The sequence below is a fragment of the Amblyomma maculatum genome, chromosome 1 (genome assembly GCF_055883805.1).
Source record: "Amblyomma maculatum isolate TAMU_Amacu chromosome 1, ASM5588380v1, whole genome shotgun sequence".
Classification (NCBI taxonomy): domain Eukaryota; kingdom Metazoa; phylum Arthropoda; class Arachnida; order Ixodida; family Ixodidae; genus Amblyomma; species Amblyomma maculatum.
In genome coordinates, this window is record NC_139344.1 from 11,900,164 (window position 1) to 11,913,994 (window position 13,831).

Genomic DNA, 13,831 nt, shown 5'->3' on the forward strand with positions numbered 1-13,831 from the left:
AGAATAATTTTTACACTTGGTATCACATCTAACGATAAATAAATTCGGTCAAGTCGAGCATGACTAGAACTCTGAAAATGGGTGTATTGCACGCTGCGTGCTCCCTCCAAGCACTCAGCAACATCCTCTAATGAAAACTCTGCAATCATCTGCAACAAACAATCGGTGCTTTCATCTTTAAAGGGGCGGTTAGAGGTTTTGTCTCGGGCGCTTAAAACACAGTTGAAGTCACCCATAATTATCAGCTGCCTTGTTGAATCTAAGTATCGTTCGATGTTTTTTAAGAAAATGAGCCTGTCTTCAGCTGCATTTGGTGCATAAACGCAGAGAATGCGCCATTCACTGTTGCGCAAAACCAGGTCACAAACAATCAACCTTCCGCACGTAGACGAAATCACGGCCTGCACTATAAGTCCTGGCAACCGTTTGACAAGAAGAAGGCACCCAGCCGACGTGCCCACTGCGTGACTAACAGCCACTTCGTACCGCGACGTGAAACGCTGCGCCATGCTTCCTGCCTCCTCCTCTCCCTCCACTTTAGTTTCCTGAACTGCTAGCACGTCTATGTTTTGCTCTGTTAAAAGGCGAAGTACTTGGCTTTGCTTCCTTCTACCAGCCAATCCTCGGACGTTGAGCGTTGCAACGTTCAGACACTGATCCATCGCCATAATCATACATTAGAAGGAGGCCGGGAGCATGACGCTTACTTTTCTCGTCTAGCATGGCGCTAGACGTTTCCAGAATGCCCACTTCCATCATCTTTTACGGGCTCGACTTGCTGCGAGGGTGGCTTTTCCTCGGCCCTCCTGTCCGCCGCGATGTTGGGCCGTGGCTTGAAAGGAGGTCGCCGGTTCAGGGTGGCTTTCATAGGCGGCTCATCGTCGTTCTTAAGGGTCTGCTGTTCGCTCCCGTCTCCTGCCTTGGTTTGCGGGCGTTTAGGTGCGCTGCCGGCGCTCGTTGACCGAACGCCATTTCCCGTAACAATGGTCACCTTCGTCGCAGGCTCCAAAGAACCTGCGTCTTGAAGGGGTGCGTTCTCGTTCGCAGACGCCGCTGGCACCCAGGTTGCCGACTCTTGTTTTCCTGTGTCATCACCCGCCTCTTTGTCGGTGATGGTCGGTGCTTCTACGTTGACGGATGCCGCAGAGGTTCCCACGTCTTCGCTTCCCTTTGCTGCTTCCTCGGCCTCGACAACATCCATTACATCTTCAGGCGTCTCCTCTCTGAGAGCGGGCACTTTCGGGATGCACTCGCCGAGACCGACGCGCTCGCCGGGGTTGTAGCCTTGGGGGCGTATCAGGTTAATCACGTGTGGCTGTCACCTTCAAGACTGCTGAAGCCACGAAGCGTATTGTGGCTTTGAAAGAACTGAAAGTGAAGGGCCGACGGTGTGTTATTATCGACCCTCAAGACCAGCAAGTCCGACTCAGACTACATTGGGTGATACACGGTGTCGCAGATGAGGACATTCGCACAGCTTTCGCCACATTCGGGAATGTGACGGAGGTCAATCGAGAACGCTGGCGCGTCCAGGACGTCAGCGAGAAAAGCTCGACAACGAGGTCAGTACTTCTGAAGTTGAAGGCAGGGATGAAGGCGGACGACCTGCCCCATCAAATAAGGGTAGCAGGTGAGCTGGCCCTTGTCGTCGTTCCCGGGAGGCCTATGCAGTGCCTACGTTGCCATGGTTGCGGCCATGTACTACGCGAGTGCAAAGTACCACGTTGTTCTCGCTGCCGACGCTTTGGACATTGCGCCACCGAAACGACCGGAACAGGGGCCTTTGAATGCGCTCTTATTCGTTTAGACAATATATGCACTATTTGTCACCTGGTGGCGCTGCTGAAAGGAATCACGCGCCAGAACGTCGCCTGCTCGAGTGCTCCTACGGGTTATGGTTTGCTAATACGCCACCCGGGTGACTCATCACGGAGCGGTGGCGCCGCAGCGGTGGCGATGAGAGCTAGGCGCAATACGGCTCTTCCGGACGACACGACGGGCCGCACCCAAGTGCGCCTCCATTGAGCGGCCGTGGTACTAGAATACTGTAGACCACGTGCACAGCATGCGCTCCGGTGGACTGGGACCTGTCAAGTATGTGCACGAGTTTAGGAAAGAGCGGCTGCAGGACCCTAAGTTTCGAGAAAAGAGCGTTGTCGTTCAGTTGCAATAGGAGAAGCCCACTCTCGCCAGCTAGAATAACCGTTTGCGCACAGCTGAATACCGACATTAAGTGAATGAACACAGGGATGCTTACGACAAAAATCTCTTCTTTCACCTGATCAAGTTTGCTCTCTTAATAATGACACTGCCTTGGTAGGTTGGACGAATGTGTTGTCACGAAATATTAAAAATTCTAAACTGGGAAGCTAATGTGAACAGAGATGACGAATCTCATCTTAATTATTCGAGCTGCACTCCGAAGGCAGAGTTAGGAACGCTGCTCGAGCTACGAACTACACGCAAATTCAACCCAAGCGATCTGTACAATATGAATGTGTACGTTGGCATCAGTTCTGGAATCCCACTCAGGCCCGGCGGTACGAGAGGACAGTCGAACGCAGAATGTTCGGCAAACCAAAAAAAAGGACATACTTATTTAACAAGTGAAAGTCCCTGCAGTCAGCTGCTGCTAGCCAGCAAAGACACCAAACGCAAGGGGAACATTCCGGAGAATGAAAGCATTCGTAGTCTGAAGACAAAAAATAAAAGGTGCTTGTTAATATATTGAAAATATTCGTTCTATTCTTCAGAGGCCAAATAACAAGAAAAATGCACAAAATTTGCCTTCCGGAGAATGAAAGCACCTAAATTACATTTTCGATGCAAATAATAAATTTAGCAGTTTATAGAAGGTTTTGAGGCTTCCTATAGCGGATTTTCTATTTTTAAATTGGCAACACTGCCCTAGCGTCTCTATTTCTTGACCCACGAAGTGTATGGTTCATATCATAGAGTTTCTTACTCTATGTAAGGAACTCTATGCTCGAAAAAGCTGCCGCACGAGATGGCCTTACTATCTCTGACTTAGAAAATTTTCTACGTTTAATAGTATGTCTCAAAAACGATATTTTTCCTCCTACACATTAGTCAACAGCATTATGTCACCAATTAGTTACCTAAAATATAAACGCGTAGAACTGCACGCTGCGCGGTGCACAGAATTCCCTTCAGATCGTTAATCTCTCTCTATTGGGCGGTTAAGTGCGGAAAACAACAGCGCCTCCGTCCGGCCCGTTGGTCTAGGGGTATGATTCTCGCTTTGGGTGCGAGAGGTCCCGGGTTCAAATCCCGGATGGGCCCTCTTTTATGACGCTTTCTTTTTTCCGTAAATGTTTATATCTTCCATACGCTATGCCTAACGTTGCGGGTTTGGCTACCCTCGAACCCATAGAGTTTCTTACCTTACCTAGAGGGAAAGCTGTGCCGCCGTCCACGTTAAAGATCCCCAGGTGGTCGAAATTACTCCGTAGCCCTCCACTACGGCTCCTCTTTCTCTCTTTCCACTTTCACTCCCACCTTCCTCCCTTCCCTTACGGCGCGGTTCGGGTGTCCACAGAGCAAGTGTGACAGTTACTGCGCCTTTCCCTTCCTGTGAACCAAATTAACTTATTAACTTAACGTCTATGGGAGTTTACATGGAGGTTCCAGACGTCCAGTTCAGCCACCATGGGCGCTCAAAGCATCATGGGCCGGAGAGCTACCGAGTGCAGAACTACAACTTTTGGCCAAAAGTAATGCAAAGATAAACATTGTTCTATCGTAAATATAGTCCTAAGATTAAATATTGTGACTCTAAATTGCAAAAAGAGAGGAACAGCATGTCAGTGTGAGATTTATCTAATATAAGCGATGGCTCTTTCTCCTACTGGCTTAGTTTTGAGCAGCACAAACACCAATATTTCGCACTTAATAGGCAAAATTTGAAACAGAAAGACGTTAAAACAATATTTATGGTTGTGCAATCACTTAAGGAAGTTTTTAGTGGCATTTCGGGAAACAGAAAACATTTATTGGCGACGTCTGCGTTTGCGCCTTCGCTACTATGGCTTTCGCGGTCTATGTACGCACCTTCAGATGATGATGATGACGAAAAAGAAACATCGCAGTAACGCCACTCCACGTACCCGAGAAAAACCGACTGTCCCGCAACAAGTAGCACACCGGCCCACTATTCTCAGCGCGCCCATGTTTGCTGAAGTGCAGCGCCCTCAGCTTTCCCTCTAGTTAGTGTAAGGAACTCTATGTATTTCTTGACCTACGAAGTGTATGGTTCATATCATAGAGTTTCTTACTCTTACCTAGAGGGAAAGCTGTGCTGCCGTCTATGGGAGTTTACATGGAGTTTCAGACGGCCAGTTCAGCCACCATGGGCGCTCAAAGCATCATGGGCCGGAGAGCTACCGAGTGCAGAACTACAACTTTTGGCCAAAACTAAGGCAAAGATAAACGTTGTTCTACCATAAATAATGTCCTAAGATTGAATATTGTGACTCTAAATTGCAAAAAGAGAGAGGAACAGCATGTCAGTGTGAGAATTATCTAATATAAGCGATGGCTCTTTCTCCTATTGGCTTAGTTTTGAGCAGCACAAACACCAATATTTCGTACTTAATAGGCAAAATTTGAAACAGAACAACGTTATAACAATATTTATGGTTGTGCAATCACTTAAGGATGTTTTTAGTGGCATTTCGGGAAACAGAAAACATTTATTGGCGACGTCTGCGTTTGCGCCTTCGCTACTATGGCTTTCGCGGTCTATGTACGCACCTTCAGATGATGATGATGACGAAAAAGAAACATCGCAGTAAGCCGCTCCACGTACCCGAGAAAAACCGACTGTCCCGCAACAAGTAGCACACCGGCCCATGATTCTTAGCGCGCCCATGGTGGCTGAAGTGCAGCGCCCTCAACTTTCCCTCTAGTTAGTGTAAGGAACTCTATGCTCGAACCAGCTGCCGCACTAGATGGCCTCAGTATCTCTGGCTTAGGAAATTTTCTACGTTTAATAGTATGTCTCAAAAACGATTTTTTTTCCTCCTACACATTAGTCAACAGCATTATGTCACCAATTAGTTACTTAAAATATAAACGCGTAGAACTGCACGCTGCGCGGTGCACAGTATTCACTTAAGATCGTTAATCTCTTTCTATTGGGCGGTTAAGTGCGGAAAACAACAGCGCCTCCGTCAGGCCCGTTGGTCTAGGCAAAGAAGGCAAAATCTAGGGGTATGATTCTCGCTTTGGGTGCGAGAGGTCCCGGGTTCAAATCCCGGACGGGCCCTCTTTTATGCCGCTTTCTTTTTTCCGTAAAGGTTCATATCTTCCATACGCTATGCCTAACGTTGCGGGTTTGGCTACCCTCGAACCCATAGAGTTTCTTACCTTACCTAGAGGGAAAGCTGTGCCGCCGTCTATGGGAGTTTACATGGAGGTTCCAGACGGCCAGCTCAGCCACCATGGGCGCTCAAAGCATCATGGGCCGGAGAGCTCCCGAGTGCAGAACTACAACTTTTGGCCAAAACTAATGCAAAGATAAACATTGTTCTACCGTAAATAATGTCCTAAGATTGAATATTGTGACTCTAAATTGCAAAAAGTGAGAGGAAGAGCATGTCAGTGTGAGATTTATCTAATATAAGCGATAGCTCTTTCTCCTATTGGCTTAGTTTTGAGCAGCACAAATACCAATATTTCGCACTTAATAGGCAAAATTTGAAACAGAAAAACGTTAAAACAATATTTATGGTTGTGCGATCACTTAAGGAAGTTTTTAGTGGCATTTTGGTAAACCGAAAACATTTATTGGCGACGTCTGCTTTTGCGCCTTCGCTACTCTGGCTTTCGCGGTCATTGTACGCACTTCAGATGATGATGGTGACGAAAAAGAAACATCGCAGTAACGCCACTCCACGTACCCGAGAAAAACAGACTGTCCCGCAACAAGTAGCACACCGGCCCATGATTCTTAGCGCGCCCATGGTGGCGGAAGTGCAGCGCCCTCAACTTTCCCTCTAGTTAGTGTAAGGAACTCTATGCTCGAACCAGCTGCCGCACTAGATGGCCTCAGTATCTCTGGCTTAGGAAATTTTCTACGTTTAATAGTATGTCTCAAAAATGATTTTCTTTCCTCCTACACATTAGTCAACAGCATTATGTCACCAATTAGTTACCTAAAATATAAACGCGTAGAACTGCACGCTGCGCGGTGCACAGAATTCACTTCAGATCGTTAATCTCTCTCTATTGGGCGGTTAAGTGCAGAAAACAACAGCGCCTCCGTACGGCCCGTTGGTCTAGGGGTATGATTCTCGCTTTGGGTGCGAGAGGTCCCGGGTTCAAATCCCGGACGGGCCCTCTTTTATGCCGCTTTCTTTTTTCCGTAAAGGTTTATATCTTCCATACGCTATGCCTAACGTTGCGGATTTGGCTACCCTCGAACCCACAGAGTTTCTTACCTTACCTAGAGGGAAAGCTGTGCCGCCATCTATGGGAGTTTACATGGAGGTTCCAGACGGCCAGTTCAGCCACCATGGGCGCTCAAAGCATCATGGGCCGGAGAGCTACCGAGTGCAGAACTACAACTTTTGGCCAAAACTAATGCAAAGATAAACATTGTTCTACCGTAAATATAGTCCTAAGATTGAATATTGTGACTCTAAATTGCAAAAAGAGAGAGGAACAGCATGTCAGTGTGAGATTTATCTAATATAAGCGATGGCTCTTTCTCCTATTGGCTTAGTTTTGAGCAGCACAAACACCAATATTTCGCACTTAATAGGCAAAATTTGAAACAGAAAAACGTTATAACAATATTTATGGTTGTGCAATCACTTAAGGGTGTTTTTAGTGGAATTTCGGGAAACAGTAAACATTTATTGGCGACTTCTGCGTTTGCGCCTTCGCTACAATGGCTTTCGCGGTCTATGTACGCACCTTCAGATGATGATGATGACGAAAAAGAAACATCGCAGTAACGCCACTCCACGTACCCGAGAAAAACCGACTGTCCCGCAACAAGTAGCACACCGGCCCATGATTCTTAGCGCGCCCATGGTGGCTGAAGTGCAGCGCCCTCAGCTTTCCCTCTAGTTAGTGTAAGGAACTCTATGCTCTAACCAGCTGCCGCACTAGATGGCCTTACTATCTCTGACTTAGGAAATTTTCTACGTTTAATAGTATGTCTCAAAAACGATTTTTTTTCCTCCTACACAATAGTCAACAGCATTATGTCACCAATTAGTTACCTAAAATATAAACGCGTAGAACTGCACGCTGCGCGGTGCACAGAATTCACTTCAGATCGTTAATCTCTCTTTATTGGGCGGTTAAGTGCGGAAAACAACAGCGCCTCCGTCGGCCCGTTGGTCTAGGCATTCTACTTCCGGATACCGTAGTGAACGGTGGCAGAATCATGTGCTCCAGCGGAGCGGCGATAGCGGCCATTTCCAGCCGCGGAAACAGGCTTGAGGACATGGATGATAGCGAATATCAGATTATTCTGCCAACTTTGCCCACCGGACGCGTTGTTTTTAACACGCTTTTTTTGCACGGCGATGTGCGAGTCAGGCCATACAGGGTCGAGGATTTCCGCGACGCCCTTGCCAACGCTGGTGCGCTCCCCGACGTTGTGGCGTTGGGGGCGTATCAGATCAACCATGTTTGGGCGGTCACGTTAAGCAGCACAGAAGCAACGAAGAAACTGGCGGCTTTCAAGGAGCTCGAAGTTAAGGGACGCCGTTGCCTCATTATCGATCCCGAGGACCAACAGGTGAAGCTGCGACTTCACTGGATGTTGTACGGTGTGGCAGACGACGACATCCGGACGGCTTTTGCGGCTTTTGGGAAGGTGACCGAGGTGACCCGGGAGAGGTGGAGAGTTCAAGGCGTCAGGGAGAAGGGGTCCACCACGAGGACTGTGCTCCTGAAATTGAAACCCGGCATTAAGGTCGATGACTTACCTCACCAGCTGCGAGTGGCCGGAGAGCTGGCCCTTGTCGTGGTGCCTGGGCGAGCGATGCAGTGCCTGCGCTGCCGTGGTACCGGTCACGTTCGACGAGAATGTAAGGTGCAGCGTTGTCCAAAGTGTAGACGCTACGGTCATGACGAGGCTGCCTGTGTGCTTTCGTACGCTTCGGCAGCGGGACATGGAACTGCGGAACGGTCGGCGGAGCTCACCATGGACGTGGTCGAGGCGGAGGAGGCGGCGAAGGGTGCCGGAGAGGTGCGAACGCAGACACGGGAGACGGATTCGTCGGTGGACTCGGCAGAAAGCGGCAATGCTGCGAGGGATGTGGGGAGAGCGGACTCTGCACCTCAGCTCCCTAGCAATGAGGAAGCCCCGTCACTTGAGCCTTCAAACGGCATGGAACAGGATAATGGGGAGGAGCACTCGGACACCAGCGGTGTTCGTAAGCCAGGCGTCCCAGCCCCAGCCAAGCGATCCCACACACAGTCCGAACCCGAAGGTAACCAGGCGTCAGCCCCCAGCGTCGACGAGCCACCAGCAAAAACGGGGCAATCCCGGCGGTCCACGCTACGTCCGCGGCCAAACATTTCATCAGAGAGACGGGTAGCGGATAAAGTGCCCCCGCTGCCGGGTCAGCCGCTCGCACCGGACGGGGATGGATCCAACGACGGCGTCTAGCAACGCGCTAGACGGGAAAGGTAAGCACCATGCTTTCGGTCTCTTCACCCTTGATGAAAATGGCGCCTGAAACCACCTTAAGAGTAGCCACGTTAAATGTCAGGGGATTGGCAGGCAAAAAGAAGCAGAGCCAGATGCATCGACTCTTAATTGACCACGATATTGACGTGCTTGCCGTGCAAGAAACTAAGGTTGACGGGGAGGAAGAGACCGGGAGCATGGTGCGACGTTTCACGGCTAGATTTTACGCCATTGTTAGCCACGCAGTTGGGACATCGGCCGGGTGTGTATTGTTTGTCAAAAAGCTGCCTGGTCTGGTTGTAAAGGGCTACTCCTCATGCTCTTCTGGACGGTGTGTAGTGGCTGATTGTGTATACAGCGGTGTTGAGTGGCGCATTGTTTGTGTGTACGCTCCTAACTGTGTGGAGAAAAGAACAGTGTTTTTCGAGAATGTTATGCAGCAGTTAAGTACGGAAAGGCAGGTAGTATTGCTGGGCGATTTTAACTGTGTACTGAATGCTCGAGACAAAACCAGCACACGCGGATTCAGAGACAAGAGCACGGAAATGTTATGCCAGTTAACAAGCGAATGGAACATGGAGGATGTGGCTGATTGCTTGGAAGGACCGCGTGCCGTTCAGTACACGCACTTCCAAGGTTCTAGCCACGCGCGTCTGGACAGAATTTACGCGTCGCTGGATTTGATTCCTTCATGCAATGAATACCGAGTTGTGCCTATGACATTCACGGATCACTGTTTGGTGCAATGCTTATTCGGCACCAAAAAACGAAGCAATGCATTTAGCTGGGAGTTATGGAAATTTAACAATAAATTGCTTAATGATGATGCCTTTAGACGCGTGGTATTGAATGAATTGATTAAAGTGAGGCCAGGGACTTTGCTCGAAATCTGGAAACAGTGGGAGTTGTGCAAGGAACAGATTAAAATTAAAGCCATTGACAGATCAAGTTGCCTGGTGTACGAGAAGAAAATTACAGAAACCCAGCCTAAGGCTTTGCTTGCAAAACTACACGAACAGGAATGTAAGGCACCCGGCAGATGGATAGAGGATATTCGAAAAATAAAAGAACAGATTAACTTGATAGAAGAAGACAGATACCAAGGAGCGTTAGTGCGTGCAAGAGCGGAAAAATTGGCCATGGATGAGACGCCGACAAAAAGATCGTTGGGAATAGAAAAAGCAAATGCAAGGCGAAATCACGTGGCAGAGGTAGATTGGGCAGGACGCACAGAAACCGATAACGAAGGAATCGCGAAAGCTTTCCGGGAGTATTATGAAGATCTATTTTCGTCCCGAGAGGTTTATTTGGACCGTTTTAAAGAATCCTTTCTTGACGTGATGCCAAAAATTGACGAGGAACAAAAAGAAAGACTGGAGCGGCCAATAAGCGAAAAAGAAGTGCAGCAGGCAATAGAAAATTTAAACCCAGGGAAATCACCCGGGCCTGATGGCCTGAGTGCGGCTTTTTATAAAGCGTTCAAGGAACAGCTATCTCCTTTGTTGTGTGCCTTATTTAATGAAGCGTATGAACTGAAGGCACTGCCTGCGTCTTTCGGATCGTCGCACGCAGTACTTATTCCGAAAACTGACCAACCAGATAAGCTTAGGCAGTTGTCGTCTTACAGGCCCATTGCTCTGACAAACGTTGATTACAAGATTTATATGAAGGTGCTTGCTGGCAGACTACAAACGGTTATATGCGAACTAGTGGGCCCTCACCAAACGTGCGGTATCAAAGGATGATCTATCTTTCAGAACATTCACAAAGCGAGAAGTGTGCTCGAATGCTGCGATGCAACTCATGCATGTGTTGCGTTACTGCAGTTGGACTTGGAGAAAGCTTTTGATTGTGTGGCGCATACTATTCTGTTCAGTATAATAGACTATGTTAATGTCGGCTCTGTTATTCGAGAGGGAGTGGCTTTGGCGTACCGTAACTGCACTACGAGATTAATTGTCAATAAGTCACTGGGGGCCCCCATCAACGTACGACGTTCAGTGCGCCAAGGTTGCCCCCTCAGCCCTCTTTTGTTCGGCATTTATATTGAAAGTTTGTGTTTAAGCATCCTAAAAAACAATGACATTGATGGTTTTCGACTGCAGGAGTCAGAAGTCAAATTGCTGGCTTACACAGATGACGTTGCGGTATTTTGTGTGAATAAAGAGAGTATAAAGAGGACAGTGGATGTGGTAAAACATTTTAGCAAAGTCACAGGGAGTAAAGTTAACTGGGGTAAGTGCCTGGGATTTTGGCACGGAGAATGGCAGCTGACCCCCGACACTTTCGCTAATGTATCGTGGGTTACAACGCCTGCAAAGTACTTGGGTGTGCCCTTGAAATTTTACAAGGAAAGCGAGCCATACTGGCTAGAGCAGGTCAAAGAAACCCGTGAAAAAGCGGAGAAATGGAAAAGCGCTCAATTATCAATATTTGCAAGAGCCGCAGTTTGCAACTTGTTTTTAATTAGTAAGTTATGGTATGTTATGCAAGTGTTGCATTGCTCCCGTGTAAATGTGCAAAAATTGCATCGAGTTTTTGTGGTGTTTGTTTGGGCCTCGAGTTGGGAGAGGTGCAGTCGGACAAATTTGTTCCGGCAGGTGAAGCAAGGGGGCTTGGTCTGGGTCATTTGTTTGTGCGACAGATTGTCAACAGGTTTATGTTCTTTAGGGATGCCAGCGATCCATTCCTGCGCACAGTGTGTCAACAAAGACTTGGTCGAGCTTTGCCTGATTTCGTAGTTTATACTCAAAGTATGTCGGGTTCTCTTTTTGGATTCTTTAGGGAAATTGTTTTGAGCGCAAAATTCTTAAGCGCACGGTTTTCGAAAGAGTATCTAAGTAATGTTAACAGGAGAACATTATACAAGGATGTTTGTGAAGTGGTCTTCCCGGTGCCCTTGTACCGAGCATTATACTATGGAGGCACAGGAAGTAATGTATTAAAACGCGTAAAGAAAATGCAAGTTGCTCCGGGAGCTAAAACGTTTTTCTTTACGCTACATACCGGTACTTTGAGTGTAAAATCATTTATGGAGGAAAAGGGTATGTTCCTACCGTGGGGGGCCCAATGTCTCATCTGCAAACAGCCAGAGACAATAGATCACGTGTTTTTGCATTGCTGGGAGGGGGTATATTTGTGGGATGTTCTGCTAAGGACAATAAAAAACAGTTGCCACTTGATTCCCATGGCATTAGGTATTTGCCATTGGATAACCACGATGATATGCCGTTAGACCAGGTTATGTTAATGTGCCTCCACAGTATATGGCGCGCACGAATGGCTGGTTATCACTGCGATCCAGATGCACGGTCAGCCCGCATGTATTTCCGTGAAAGTGTGCAGCGATGGCTCGACGTGCTTAAATTGCAACCATGTGCTCCTGAGTGGCTGTCAAAGCTGGAACCTTTGACGGTACTCAAGGAATTTTAACATGACAATGCCTGCCCCTCAGTGGGTGTTAGGTAACGCTAACTACCTTAGTGTACATATATTATTCCTTTGTTCATGATGTTTTGAGTTCCAATGCGGTGTATTTGTGTCAAAGCCAGGCAATAAAGAAAGAAAAAAAGCCCGTTGGTCTAGGGGTATGATTCTCGCTTTGGGTGCGAGAGGTCCCGGGTTCAAATCCTGGACGGGCCCTCTTTTATGCCGCTTTCTTTTTTCCGCAAAGGTTTATATCTTCCATACGCTATGCCTAACGTTGCGGGTTTGGCTACCCTCGAACCCATAGAGTTTCTTACCTTACCTAGAGGGAAAGCTGTGCCGCCGTCTATGGGAGTTTACATGGAGGTTCCAGACGGCCAGTTCAGCCACCATGGGCGCTCAAAGCGTCATGGGCCGGAGAGCTACAAAGTGCAGAACTACAACTTTTGGCCAAAACTAATGCAAAGATAAACATTGTTCTACCGTAAATAATGTCCTAAGATTGAATATTGTGACTCTAAATTGCAAAAAGAGAGAGGAAGAGCATGTCAGTGTGAGATTTATCTAATATAAGCGATGGCTCTTTCTCCTATTGGCTTAGTTTTGAGCAGCACTAACACCAAAATTTCGCACTTAATAGGCAAAATTTGAAACAGAAAAGCGTTATAACAATATTTATGGTTGTGCAATCACTTAGGAAGTTTTAGTGGCATTTTGGGAAACCGAAAACATTTATTGGCGACGTCTGCTTTTGCGCCTTCGCTACTATGGCTTTCGCGGTCATTGTACGCACTTCAGATGATGATGATGACGAAAAAGAACCATCGCAGTAACGCCACTCCACGTACCCGAGGAAAACAGACTGTCCCGCAACAAGTAGCACACCGGCCCATGATTCTTAGTGCGCCCATGGTGGCGGAAGTGCAGCGCCCTCAACTTTCCCTCTAGTTAGTGTAAGGAACTCTATGCTCGAACCAGCTGCCGCACTAGATGGCCTCAGTATCTCTGGCTTAGGAAATTTTCTACGTTTAATAGTATGCCTCAAAAACGATTTTTTTTCCTCCTACACATTAGTCAACAGCATTATGTCACCAGTTAGTTACCTAAAATATAAACGCGTAGAACTACACGCTGCGCGGTGCACAGAATTCACTTCAGATCGTTAATCTCTCTCTATTGGGCGGTTAAGTGCAGAAAACAACAGCGCCTCCGTACGGCCCGTTGGTCTAGGGGTATGATTCTCGCTTCGGGTGCGAGAGGTCCCGGGTTCAAATCCCAGACGGACCCTCTTTTATGCCGCTTTCTTTTTTCCGTAAAGGTTTATATCTTCCATATGCTATGCCTAACGTTGCGGGTTTGGCTACCCTCGAACCCATAGAGTTTCTTACCTTACCTAGAGGGAAAGCTGTGCCGCCGTCTATGGGAGTTTACACGGAGGTTCCAGACGGCCAGTTCAGACACCATGGGCGCTCAAAGCATCACGAGCCGGAGAGCTACCGAGTGCAGAACTGCAACTTTTGGCCAAAACTAATGCAAAGATAAACATTGTTCTACCGTAAATATAGTCCTAAGATTAAATATTGTGACTCTAAATTGCAAAAAGAGAGAGGAACAGCATCTCAGCGTGAGATTTATCTAATATAAGCGATGGCTCTTTCTCCTATTGGCTTAGTTTTGAGCAGCACAAACACCAATATTTCGCACTTAAAAGGCAAAATTGGAAACAGAAAAACG

General features: G+C 47.6%; 5 non-coding genes across 5 annotated transcripts; all 5 read left to right on the top strand.

Moving 5' to 3' along the window:
* Nucleotides 1-3,231: 3,231 nt before the first annotated feature.
* On the top strand, nucleotides 3,232-3,303 carry TRNAP-UGG (transfer RNA proline (anticodon UGG)). Its single transcript has one exon. It is a non-coding gene; the product is annotated as a tRNA-Pro (tRNA).
* A 1,892-nt stretch (nucleotides 3,304-5,195) lies between these two features.
* Nucleotides 5,196-5,287, top strand: TRNAP-UGG (transfer RNA proline (anticodon UGG)). The gene has a single exon. It is a non-coding gene; the product is annotated as a tRNA-Pro (tRNA).
* A 1,001-nt stretch (nucleotides 5,288-6,288) lies between these two features.
* TRNAP-UGG (transfer RNA proline (anticodon UGG)) lies at nucleotides 6,289-6,360 on the top strand. Its single transcript has one exon. It is a non-coding gene; the product is annotated as a tRNA-Pro (tRNA).
* A 5,881-nt stretch (nucleotides 6,361-12,241) lies between these two features.
* Nucleotides 12,242-12,313, top strand: TRNAP-UGG (transfer RNA proline (anticodon UGG)). The gene has a single exon. It is a non-coding gene; the product is annotated as a tRNA-Pro (tRNA).
* A 999-nt stretch (nucleotides 12,314-13,312) lies between these two features.
* TRNAP-CGG (transfer RNA proline (anticodon CGG)) lies at nucleotides 13,313-13,384 on the top strand. Its single transcript has one exon. It is a non-coding gene; the product is annotated as a tRNA-Pro (tRNA).
* Nucleotides 13,385-13,831: the final 447 nt, after the last annotated feature.